Genomic DNA, 13,193 nt, shown 5'->3' on the forward strand with positions numbered 1-13,193 from the left:
AGGTCAAATTAGAAAGGCGTGAAATAAACTGGCCCATTATAATACAGCTGTTGGAACAACAGTTGAAAGTAACAGTATCTTGACTCCTGGTTGAGTGCTTTATGCTGAACTTCCTTTTCTGAATACGAGCACAGACTTTGGGATATTTGTGTCACCTAGCATTATTAGCTAGTATTCTCCTTTTGTTTCCCCATAACATCCCCTCCTCCTCCCCACAGATCCACTCTCCACTCATTTCCATCCTGTCTTATGCTCTAGAAGGGACTCGGGGCTTGTCCCTTCTAGAATGCATCCCTGGCTCCCCTGCGTGCACACTTCTAGTTAGGTTTAGCAATGGGGGGCTAGAAGTGAGAGGAAGGTGAGGTCCGTATTTCTTCCTTCTCCCTCCCTGCTCCGGCACTGAGTATCTGGCAATAGCTACATCTGTCTATTACTTCAGTGGCCACTCTTCCACAGCCCCAATTCTCAGTGGGTCCCATAGCATTATTTATCTTTGCTCCTTTAGCTCCCACCAAGGAAGATCCAGAGATATTCTCCTCACCAAGGCATTAAGAAATGCATGGGTGAGGGAAACAGGAGTGTGCACGTAAAGGTCCTGTGGCGCCTCTCCTCTGCAGGCCGGAGGTCATGGCGGGAGATGCTACATGGATTTGCCCTCCCTGCTGTCAGAACAACAGGGTTCTGGAAGAGTAGAGGACAGGCTGTGGGACTCAGCCCTCTAGAGACAAGGCAGGAGGGATTTCCTTGAGAGGCAGGGACATGTGGTGGTTACTAATCATTGTGAGGTGTCTGGGTGTGTAATGGATGGGAAATCTACTAAGAAATCAACTTATGTGATAATTAGAAAAGCTCTTGTTCTGAGGACAGAGACCTGATGGAGTCACCATAGTGGGAATTTATGACCTGGCATCCAGTTCAGATACCTGGAGCTTCTTGACTGGGGGGAGATGGGATCTCTTGGGGAACAGTGAAGCCTTCAGTGCTGCCACAAGTGTATGCTGTAAATCTTCCTCCAGGCCTTCCCCAGAAGGACCTGAAGCCACTTATGTGGGTGACTGAGGAAAGGGAAATACCCAGAGCTTCAGTGACTTGTTGGATGCTGGCTCTGAAGAATGCTAGCCTAAGGGCTCGTGTGGGGCCATGAAAATGCACTACTTGCATCTCCAGCTGCAGGAGGCCTAACGAATCAACAGCCCCAGCTGCTACACTCCGAATTGAGGACTTGATGACATTTCCCCCAGATCTGTACTAGCCCATGAGGAGGAAACCCTCATATCAAGTCCTCCCAACAGAACATCCATGATGACTCATGAGGATATCGAAGCTGTTTTCCTGTGGTGACTGTGACTTACTTTCTTCAAAGTCTGTTTTGTTTGTGCACATTCAGTGATTTATATAAAATAAGAGAATAAATGCCTAGACCCCCATGAGTCTATCTTTTACTAATAAACTCTAGTTCTGAGGACAGAAGCTTGATGGAGTCAGTAGAGTGGGAATTTATAACCTGGCTTCCAGTTCAGAGACCTGGAGCTTCTTGACTGAGAGGAGATCGGGTCCCTTTCGGGAAGAAAGAAGCCTTTAATGTTGTCACAAGTGTATCCTGTAAATCTTCCTCTAGGCCTTCCCAGAGGGACCTGATATATGACTGATGATACGGTGACCCCAAATTCGGGGTGTTCTTATCTACTCTCAAGAATGCAATATCTTATTCCTCTGGATTCAACCTAGTGCCAATATTTGTGTATAGCTATGCACCTTAATAGACCATAGCTAATTAGCTGAGGAATGATAGACCCAATTCAGCCTTACAGGCATCAACCATATCAGCATACAGGCATCCCTCTCCCACCGTTTCATTCTTGTCCCCACTCCAAAGTCTTCTCCATTTTATTTGTATTAATTTTCTACTGCTGCATACTAAATTACTGCAAGCTTTAGAGGCTTAAAATAACAGCAGTTTACTTTCTTGCAGTGTCCACAGATCAGAAGTTCAGGCCTGGATTAGCTGGGTCTTCTCAGGGCCTCACAGGCCGAAATTAGACTGGGTTTCTTTCTGGGGGTTCTGGGGAAGAACTTCCTCTCAAGTTTCCTCATGTCAGCTGAATTCAGTTCCTTGTGACTGTAGGACTGAGATCTCTGTTTTCTTGCTGGCTGTCAGCCAGGGGCTTCTCACTCCTCCTAGAGGCCTCCCATGTTCCCACTGCATGCTTTCTCCAGTCAGCAGAGGAGAATCGCCCTGCATGGAAACCCTCCTGCACTTCACATCTCTCCAGGGAGACCCCAGTCCCTCCAAGGAACCCACCTTCATTAGGTCAAGCTCATAAAATAATCTCTCTATCTTAGATTTGACTGATTTGCAATCCTGATTACATCTGCTAACTTGTTTTTGCCATAAATTGTAACCCAGTCACAGGAGTGATATCTCATCTCTGGCTTTGTCTACACTCAGGAAGAAGTGATTATATAAGAGCAAAGATCACTGGGGGTCATCCTAGGATTCTGTCTACCATAATATTATAAAGACACAGTAATTAAAAGAGTATAACAGATTTCTGCTTCTGTCTGTTAGAATAAATCATATCCGACTAATCCTGCCTCCATAAACAACCATAAAATTATTTTCAGACAGTGGACAACAGATAGTACAACAGGAAACTTAAGGGGGAAGCCCCATGATTTCCTAGCTGTTTGGGGAGAATTTCTCAGCAGCTGCATAGTGGGCTAGAGTCCACTCAGAGCAGGGCAGCCCCACTGAGCTGAGAAGGCAGAGATCAGAGTTCAAGGCCACTGAAGAAATTGCAATCTGCAGGGCTGGGCACCAGTGAGGAGACAGCTGTTCAGAGGGGCAGCTCTCGATGTCCATGTGGGTTCCATGTGCATACTTACCAAGGACTGGACTGTACCTGCACAAGGAAAAGGCTAACAGATTTAATAGAGGGGTGGCTGCTATAAAATTGAGTTTGGACCAGAAATATTTGGCAGCAATAAGGTGTGTGGGGTGATGGCCCCTGAAATTAAAATGGTATATGTATGACACGGAAAGGGGGGCAAAGCTGTGGGAAGCGGTGGAGGGGAAGGAACAAAGGAGGTCAGTACTGGGAACACTGAAGGTAGGAGGCCATTTCATAACACTGCTTGTTGATGAAACTGCCGTGGACACCTTCTTTGCCCATCAGCAGGTCTAGTGTCTTGGCAATCACCGTGACAATGACATTGAAGGTGGGGGCTCCACTGATGCTCTTCATATGAAGAGTCAATTCCCCATCCTGCAGCAGTGAGTCTGGGACCACAGTACATTTCTGGCCCCCCAGTGTCAGCCCATTCACAAAAAAAGCTCGAGCAGTCTTTGCTAACCAGGACACCAACCTCAGCTGGCATGATGTTGACAAAGGTTTTCCCTTGGATGGCGGCCCAGATGGAGGGCGAGTCCTTGTTGCCCACAATGGCTGCATCCTAACAGGTCCTGTCTGCCACGAGGCTGGAGACAGAGGCATCCACCTGGCTGTTGCGTTGCTGCAGGGGCTTCTCTGGTGGCTGCTGCTGGGGCCTCCTGGGCTGGCGGGCGGGGGAGGCGGAGAGCTCGGGGCAGGCACTGCCCTCCTCACCAAGGCTCTGCTAGCTGTGCAGCAGCCCTCGCACCGCCACTTAAAAAAAAAATATATATATATTTATTTATTTATTTTTATTTATATACATATACACAAATATATATATATCACTTTAAGTTCTAGGGTACATGTGCACAACGTGCAGGTTTGTTACATAGGTGTACGTGTGCCATGTTGGTTTGCTGCACTCATTAACTCGTCATTTACATTAGGTATTTCTCCTAATGCTATCCCTTCCCCACCCCTCACCCCAAGACAGGCCCCAGTGTGTTATGTTCCCCGCCCTGTGTCCAAGTATTCTCATTGTTCAATTCCCACCCATGAGTGAGAACATGCTCGTACCGCCACTTCTAAATGTTTTAAAAACAAAGACACCAATGCTCTTCATTGGGGAAATGAAAGACTTTTAAGTAAAACAGTTTTGAGTGAAATAATATTTGTTGTTTTAAAAAGTTAATATTAACAACCACTCTCCATCATACACTGAAATTAACTTAAGATGTGAAAGTTAAAATTAGAAACCTTGTAAAGGAAAAATAGGAAATAGTTTCTTGAACTTGACATAGGAAAATATTTCTTAGACTAGATACTGTAGCACTCACCACAATAAGAAATCAAGCGAATTGCACTTCATTTTTAAAAACCTTCTTCTTATTATGTTAACAACTGAAATGCTATGTTTAGACCAGGAATAATTATTTGTTATATAATATAGCAAAAAACATGTATCTATAAATGGATTCATTCAAAATATATAAAGAACTCCTATAGATTACAAAGAAAATGATAAACACCCCCCAGCATATCAATGAACATAAAAATTTGAGAAGATATTTTCTATAAGATATCTAAACATTAGGCATGAGAAAACCAAAATAGGATATCACTGTACACCTGGTATAATTTAAAATACTGAAAATATTAAGTGTGTGGGAATGTAGAGCAACTGGAAATGGCCTGTATCTTTCATAGAAATGTAAATACAACTACTTTGCAAAAATCTGTGTCTGTTTTCTACCCATTCACCAAGCAACTCCATCCCTAGCTATAGATACCCAGGAACATAAGTATCTTCACAGAAATAATTGTATGAGAATATTCATAGTTACTTATGCACAGTAGCCAATAAGTAAACCCATCTCCCATCAGAAAAATGGATATCAAATTGTGTGATAATCATACCATCAATAGGATATTACTTGGCCAAAACAAAATGAAACAAGGGAAAAAAACAAATTAGTGGCATATATAACCTCCTGAGTAAGATAAGTTGAAACAAGAGAACATACTAAATGATTCCTTTTTTTTTTTTTTTTTTTTTTTTTTTGAGACGGAGTCTCACTCTGTCCCCCAGGCTGGAGTGCAGTGGCACGATCTCAGCTCCGCCTCCTGGATTCAAGAAATTTTCCCTGCCTCAGTCTTCCAAGTAGCTGGGATTACAGGCATCTGCCACCATGCCTGACGAATTTTTGTATTTCTACTAGAGACAGGGTTTTGCCATGTTGGCCAGGCTGGTCTTGAACTCCTGACCTCAGGTGATCTGCCCGCCTCAGCCTCGCAAAGTCTTGGGATTACAGGTGTGAGCCACCAGGCCCAGCCAAAATGATTCCATTTTTATGAAGCAGATGAATAAGCAAAATTAATCTATGGTGGCTGCTATAGTTTAAATATTGGTCCCCTCGAAATGACATGTTTAAATGTCCCCAGTATTGGAGGTGGGGGTTAATGGGAGGTGTTTGGGGCATGGGAGTGGATCCCTCATGAATAGAATAATCTCCACACTGGGAGAAGGTAGTGAGTGAATTCTCACTCTCTTAGTTCCTGTAGGAGCTGGTTATTAAAAAGTGCCTCTCACCTTTACTCGGTCTCTTTTGCTTCCTCTCTCACCGTATGATCTCTGCACACACTGGTTCCTTTTCATCTTCTGCTGCAAGTGGAAGCAGCCTCAGGCCCTCATGAGGAGCAGATGCGGGTGCCATGCTTCTTGTGCAGCCTGCAGGACTATGAGCAAAATGCACCTCTTTTCTTTATAAATTACCCAGCCTCTGGTATTCCTTTCCAGCAACACAAAGGGACTAAGGCAGTGACAACATTCAGAATGTGTTCTTCATTTGGGGGATGTGTTGACTGGCAAGGACCACATCAGAACTTTGTGGCATGGGTGAAAATATTCTGTCTTTAACTGGGTGTTATTATACAATGTATAGTTATATTAAAATTTATTAAGCTGTACCTCTAGGTTTTTTGCAGTACACTCTATGCAAATTATACCTCAGCGAAGAACTGTTAGCAACAGCAAAGAGAGAAAACAAACACTCAAAAATGTGAAAATTGACAGAAAATAGGTAACAAATATTTAGCATATAAATAAGAGGGATCCGTTGAGAAGAAACCAAAAGCAATGGGAATAGAACAAAGACAAAAAAGTATAATAAAAAAGAGTTTTAAATTTCAAAGTTTGAAATGATATAAGAGTGGCACACAGTTTCCTTGGGAAAATCAAGTGAGAACCACAAACTCTGAGACTAATTCCAGCAAAAGTATGTAAATCAGTTTGATCTAATGGTACCAGGTTAACTTTGAAGGCTAAAAGGAACTGGTTTCTAATTCTTATCCTCTCCTCACTAGTTTTGTGACCTAGGGAAATTTTGCAATCTTTCTGAGTTTGTTTTCTCATCAGGAGCAGGATAATACCTAAGTAACAGGATAGTTCATAGATTTTTTTTTTTTGAGATGGAGTCTCGCTCTGTCAGCCAGGCTGGAGTGCAGTGGCTCTATCTTGGCTCACTGCAAGCTCCACCTCCTGGGTTCACACCATTCTCCTGCCTCAGCCTCCCGAGTAGCTGGGACTATAGGCGCCCGCCACCACGCCAAGCTAATTTTTTGTATTTTTAGTAGAGATGGGGTTTCATCATGTTAGCCAGGATGGTCTCGATCTGACCTCATGATCCGCCTGCTTTGGCCTCCAAGTGTTGGGATTGCAGGCATGAGCCACCGTGTCTGGCCAGTTCATAGATTTAAATATGATTGCATGGCAGTGGACATGAACCATAATTGTTAAGAACATATTTACACTGAGCGCTCCTTTATCCACGTTAAAATGTAGACAAACAACAATTGACAAAGAATAGACAAACTGTTCTAACATAAATATTCTTTTGTTTCTAGAAAGAAGTCACATATACAGTAAAAATAGAACCTAGTTCATTTTGAACAATCTTCCTCAAACCCTGAAACAGGTGTACTGTCTAACACGAGAGATGTCTTGAATGAGTCCAACCCCTGCAGTCCCCTCTGTCTGGAATAGACGTAGGAAGTTTGCTCCAGCCTTAGAACAGCATGGGCTGGGAAGCGTTCTCAGAGAGGCTCTCGACTTCAACTGTAAAGGCCCTGAGGAATATGTGCAACTGGGTCGGGTTAAGGCCAAGCTGAACCACACGACCAGGGCTCTCACCAGTGCCAAAGTCAGTGGAAGGATATCAGTCCCCAAAGCTCTGTTACAGGCCATGGGATGCTCCATGGAGCGGTGGTGAGCATATGAATAACAATCAGGAGAAACATCGGTAATGGACAGGAGGCATAAATAAGCAATGTTCACGCTCCACTAAAACCCAGGAAATTCTCATTCAAAAAACAATGTCGTGAAGAAAACATAGGTATAAATCTTTGTGACTTTGGATTAGACATTTTTTAAGTAGGCACAAACAACTCAAAAATAGATATATAAATGGACTTCATTAAAATAAAAATCTTATGTGCTTTAAAGGACACTGTCAAGGAAGTGAAAAGATAATCCACATAATGGGAGAACTATTTCCAAATTATATATTTGACATGGGTCTAGTACCTAGAGTATACGAGGAATTCATATAACTGAGCAATAAATGACAAACAACCAAATTTGACAATGGGTAAAAAGCTGTGAGTAGAGGTTTCTCTAAAGCAAACACACAAATGGCCAAGAAGCACATGCGAAGATGTTCAGTGTTTTTCATCATTAGGAAAATGTAAATTTAAACCAAAATGAGATACCACTTCACACCCACTAGTATGACTTAAGAAAAAAATAGGCCAGGCGTGGTGGCTCACGCCTGTAATCCCAGCACTTTGGGAGGCTGAGACGGGTGGATAACAAGGTCAGGAGATCGAGACCATCCTGGCTGACACGGTGAAACCCCGTCTCTACTAAAAATACAAAAAATTAGCCAGGTGCGGTGGTGGGCGCTTGTAGTCCCAGCTACATGGGAGGCTGAGGCAGGAGAATGGCATGAACCTGGGAGGTGGAGCTTGCAGTGAGCCAAGATTGCGCCACCGCACTCCAGCCTGGGTGACAGAGCAAGACTCCATCTCAAAAAAAAAAAGAAAAAAATAAAGACAATACATGTTTGGAAAGTTACAGAGAATATGAAATTCTCATATATTACTAGGGGGAATGTAAAATGGTGTAGCCACTGAAGTTGGTAAACTGTGTATGAATTCCTCAAAAAGTTAAACATAAAAAAAAGTTAAACATAAAGTGACATATGATGCAGCAATTGCACTCCTAGGTTAATAACCAAGAAAATGAAAAACAGATGTTCACTTAAAAACATGTATAAAGCTGTTCATAGCAGCAGCATTCATAATAGTTAAAAAGTGGAAACAAACCACCATCAGTTGATGAATAAACAAAATGTGGTGTAACCATATAGTGGAATATTATTTGGCCATGAAAAAGTTGAAGTACTGATGCAGGCTGAAAAGGATGAAACTTGAGAACAATATGGTGAGAAGCAGATGTAAAATGCCACACTTTGTTATTCCATATAGAGGAAGTGCCCAGAATAAGAACATCTGTGTATAGAGAAAGTAGATCAGTGGTTGTCAGAGACCGCAAGAAGCGGGGAATTGGAGAGTGACTGCCCGTAGATACAGGCATGCTTTCTGGCATTATGAAAATATTCTGGAATTACGTAGTGGCGATGGTTGCAAAACTTTTGGAATATGGTAAAAGACACTGAAATGTATGCTTTAAAATGGTGAATTTTGTGATATATAAATTATACTGTAGAAATAATAATACTAATAACACTAATAAAGCAAGGTGTCTTTCCACATCTCCATGTCTTGTATTTTCATTAAAAACAAACACAAACAAAAAGCATTTCAGGGCCAGGCTCAGAGGCTCACTCCTGTAATCCCAGCACTTTTGGAGGCCTAGGTGAGAGGATTGCTTGAGGCCAGAAGTTCAAAACCAGCCTGAGCAACAAAGCAAGACCTTGTCTCTATGAAAAATAAAAAGTTAGTCAGAAATGGTGATGTGTGCCTAGAGTTCCAACTACTTGGAAAGCTGAGGCAGTAGGATCGCTTGAGCCCAGGAATTCGAGGTTGCAGTGATCTATAATCACCAGTGTACTCCAGCCTGGGTGACAGAACAAGACCCTGTCTCAAAAAAAAAAAAAAAAAAAAAAAAAAAAAAAAAAATCTCACTTTAATAGTAAGTGGCCAGAATATGATGCTGGTAGCATGTTGTGAGGAAATATATTAGATGAAAGAAGTTAAATTCCAGTTTTCCTTTTTTTCAGAAATGAGGTATAGGGGAGAGAAACACGTACTTGGAAAGAACTGACCCAGCCGAATTGGAAAATGTGGGAAGGGGATGGGATGAGGCTGCTGCACCTGAGATCTGGCTCCAGGACTTACAGCAAGGGGAACTTGGGCAAGTTACAGGCTCTGTGTGCCTCAGTTTCTTCATCAGCAAAACAGAAGGAATCATCCCATAAACTGTAAGGTCGATGCTATCAGCGGGTCCCCAGATTGACTGCGCATCTGAGTCATGTTAACAAACACATTCCAGGCCCCACCTGAGCCTTCTGAATCAGAATCCCTGCAAGGAGGACAATGAACTTGTATGTGCACTGACTTTCCCAGGTGTTTCTTACTCTGATCAACTTGGGGGTAGGACCCATTGAGCTGCATCACATCATTCCAAAGCCAAAACACAACAGCAGAACAAGAATATTTTCAATGCAGTCTCTAAAGCAGAGGAGAAACTGTGGAGGGAACCTAGAAATGAAAGAGATCTGGCTTGCTGGGCTGCATATAAACTTTATTTTGAGTACAGCAGAGACATGAGCCCTTCGGGACACATGCCTGAGGCAGTGACAGTCCAACTTTGGAATAGTGGAAGCCCTAGTTTCAAATTCAAGCATGCTTTGAGTAGAAATTAAATTTACCTCTTTTTGCACAGTAACATGGCACATCTTTCCTAAGCTGCTCAGCTTACAAAAAAAGGAATCGTCCTGCTAGGAATTCAAACTTCAGCAGTCATGGGTAAGTAAGGAAGTCTTATAAATCTATTCTAGCCACCTAACAAGAAACCAGAAATTTAGCAAGTTCTTTCACTTTCAGGACAGTTGTGTTCACTAGATCAGAGGCATTGAGACAAGAAGAACAGACCCCTAAAAAGGGAAAGTGTTCCTTGCAGTTTTAGGACATCACTGGAACATTAGGGAAGTGGGAACACAGCTGCCTGCTCTACAGTGTGGGTTGCCTTTGTGTCTGGAATGTGTCTGATGTCCTGATCCCTGTGCCCATTTCAGGGAGGCTTGGGAGGAGCCCGAATCACTGATGGAATTGGACAGTGCTGAGGAGATGGCTCAGCAGGACGAGGGTAACTGCAGGGCAAGTCTAGGTCATACTGAGAGACAATGAGTGGCGCTGATGGGGACAGACAAAGATAAAATCAAAAGTTTGTGCTTCATCTTCAAAAACTCAAACTAATAACAAACTTGGCCTTATGAGAAATAATAAGTATTTTTCTATTTACATGAGAATTTAATCTCAAAACAGAAATCAGAAAAATATTAAGTCCAGGACATGAAACCTAAACCATTGCTCATATTTATTCTTTCTAAATAGAGCAAAGTGTAAAATCTTCTCCATAAAACATACATTGTGGTTATAAAAAGGCAAAAATCTTAGTGAGAATCATTGGTATTCCATAGAAGAGTGAATTAAACACAAGGGAAGACCCAAGTCTCATACTTCTCTTGCATATTCCAAAGTTCCAGGGAAATTCCAGGTGATAGAGGTTATTTCCCATACTGTTAAAGCAAGGTTGCAGACACTTGGGAATTTTGGTCCCAGTACTCTAGGAGGGCACACCTCTGTCCTGGAAAATGATACAGGAATGAATTCTTTTCCCGTGACTCATTCTGCTCATTCTTCCAGCATCACAAAAACCAAAAAATGGAAATAATGGCCAAACACATGATTTGCTATCCCTCTTCTTCAGGTTTCTTACCTGTTACTTATGGATAATAGCATTGCCTTAAGGATTATGATGAAGACACAATGTCCAAATATGAGCACAGTTTTGAACAAAATGCCTTGTATGAATTGGTCAATGAATAATTACTAAATAATTATGTGAATATTTACTGAATTATATGGATCCTATGAATAATTACTGAATAATTATTGTGATTGCTTTTATTGGCAGTGCTGAAAACTCATCCCTGTGTGACCTCGAGTAAGCCATGTAACTTTGTGAACCTGCAGTTTTATCATTTAGAAACTTGAAAGATTTCATTCTGACACAGAATGTCAGGACTCCCAGACCCCAGAAAATGCATTGACTTAAAGCCTTTGATGCATCTCAAAGCAATATCCTTACAGTGTCATTGGAGGATGGTGTGGGCTGCAGAGACGGATGCTTTCAAATGGGATTGATGCAGTCCTCCTTCCTTCACTTCCACATGAATGCTGGGCAGCCCAGGGTCACACCCACTGCACCCTCAACTCAGGCTAGTCCACCAGCCAATCTTAGGAGACCTGGGCTACAGGACAGTCTCCCAAGTTCCAGGCTCACAAAACCTAGGTGGGAATGAAAGCTGAGAAAGTGAGGAGGTGGTTCAGGGGGTCACTCTTTCCTGCTCATTCCTCTCACCTCAGACTCACCTACTGCACAGCAACACTGAGGATCACCAACTAACCCTGACCGGAACCGTGATCTTGCCATGTTCTGTTAGTGGAATGCAACCAAAAATCAATGGTGTTAGTCCAACTCAACAAAATATACATCAAACCATATTCCACAAGAACTGCTCGTGGCCCTGTTCTTTTCAGTATATGGGAAAACAAAATAGCCTCAGGTTTACAAAAATTCCCAAGATAGATGGTCACATGTGTTTTCAGGAGATCTCTATATAAATTATTGTGATCACTTGATACCTTGAAAAGAGGTCTTGTGGCACTTGAATGACATCCATAAGTGATAAGTATGAAATGTAGTGCTCAGTGACATTAAAAAACAAATCAACCCACATAGAAGAAGAGCTTTGGACGTAGGGATGCCAAACTGGTCTAGAGTGTAATGAAAGCCCAAGATGGTGCCCCACTGAGAAAAAGAAATCAACATAACAGTGGGTTGCAGGAAGAAGAATACTGAGACAGGAAAGAAAACATTTTTTAAAAATGAATTATTCATTCACTTTCTAGTGGATACAGAAAAAACTGCAGAAGACCCAGAGGATATCAGGGCAGGCTAAAAGTTTGGTATCTTACACCTGTGGAAAAGCCTAAGGCTCTGTTTTATCTTACAGCAGGTGGGGTGACTTCATGACTACCATTAAGAAAATATAACCTGTTGGGAAACTGTTTCTGCCTTGATGATTTTGTACAGACAAGAGCTAAACAGTGAGGAATATGCTTAGATGTATTGGGAAAGAGATGGGTCTGTGCCATTGTCACAAGGGTACACGAATACTGAGAGTGAATGCTGAAGGAATGATCGCCATTGGTGGTGACCTCAGGTGAGACCAGGGTGCCTGTGTTTCAGCAAAGCCTGGGCAATTGGAATGCAGGGCTCCTAAGATTTCACGACACCCCCACCTTCTAATTCTGTTATTGCAACTGCAGACGGTTACCTGGCACGCTGGCGACAATCTTCCTCACTCTTGTCAGACTCTGAGCCACTGGCAGTGCCTTCAGCTCTGAGCTCAGACACCTCAAACCTTGTTTTTGTGGTTAAGGATCCTAAATTGCCGTGGGGAGTGATCATGTTTTTCTCAACAGTAAGTTAAGAATTTCAGTTACTGACATCCCTCAGTCCTGACTAAACCTATTTGATTTCACCAGTTTTTAACCCACCATGTGTTTGCATTTCTTCTCCCCAGTCCCTGGCTCCACCTCTTCTGCCACAAACGTCAGCATGGTGGTATCTGCCGGCCCTTGGTCCAGTGAGAAGGCAGAGATGAGCATTCTAGAAATCAACGAGAAATTGCGCCCCCAGCTGGCAGAGAAGAAACAGCAGTTCAGAAACATCAAAGAGAAATTTCTTGTAACTCAAGTGAAGTGGCCTGCTTCCTGGTCAACAGGCAGAACAAATACAGTAAGATCTATAGGCTCACCATCACGAAAGTGATGAATGATGTCCTGTCTTCCCTCTGAGAAACTAAATGCTCTCTCCATCAAAAATAATTTCTTCCTTCCCATACTTCTAGGAAAACAGAAATGGGTATTTTAACATTTTGTTAAGGTTGGAAGACAGAGGTACCAAAGTATTTAGCAACTTTCCATGTTTGCAGTCAGATGGGGGTGGGA

At 42.5% G+C, this 13,193-nt stretch overlaps 3 pseudogenes across 3 annotated transcripts in view; 1 reads left to right on the forward strand and 2 right to left on the reverse strand.

The window, feature by feature from the left end:
• LOC126931509 (neuroblastoma breakpoint family member 3-like) overlaps positions 1–13,193 on the reverse strand; it is an 833,099-nt pseudogene that overhangs the window by 708,118 nt on the left and 111,788 nt on the right. The window lies entirely within an intron of this gene.
• The window catches only part of LOC126932812 (neuroblastoma breakpoint family member 11-like), a 44,703-nt pseudogene that overhangs the window by 11,199 nt on the left and 20,311 nt on the right, over positions 1–13,193 (forward strand). Inside the window, exon 6 of the transcript XR_007718326.1 lies at positions 9,173–12,981. The product of XR_007718326.1 is annotated as a neuroblastoma breakpoint family member 11-like (transcript). The remainder of the gene's footprint in view (positions 1–9,172; positions 12,982–13,193) is intronic.
• LOC126951329 (profilin-1-like) lies at positions 201–5,587 on the reverse strand (annotated as a pseudogene). Its single transcript, XR_007724434.1, has 2 exons — positions 5,496–5,587; positions 201–3,592 (listed from the first exon to the last, which is right to left on the reverse strand). The product of XR_007724434.1 is annotated as a profilin-1-like (transcript).

Source organism: Macaca thibetana, chromosome 1, assembly GCF_024542745.1.
Source record: "Macaca thibetana thibetana isolate TM-01 chromosome 1, ASM2454274v1, whole genome shotgun sequence".
Lineage (NCBI taxonomy): Eukaryota > Metazoa > Chordata > Mammalia > Primates > Cercopithecidae > Macaca > Macaca thibetana.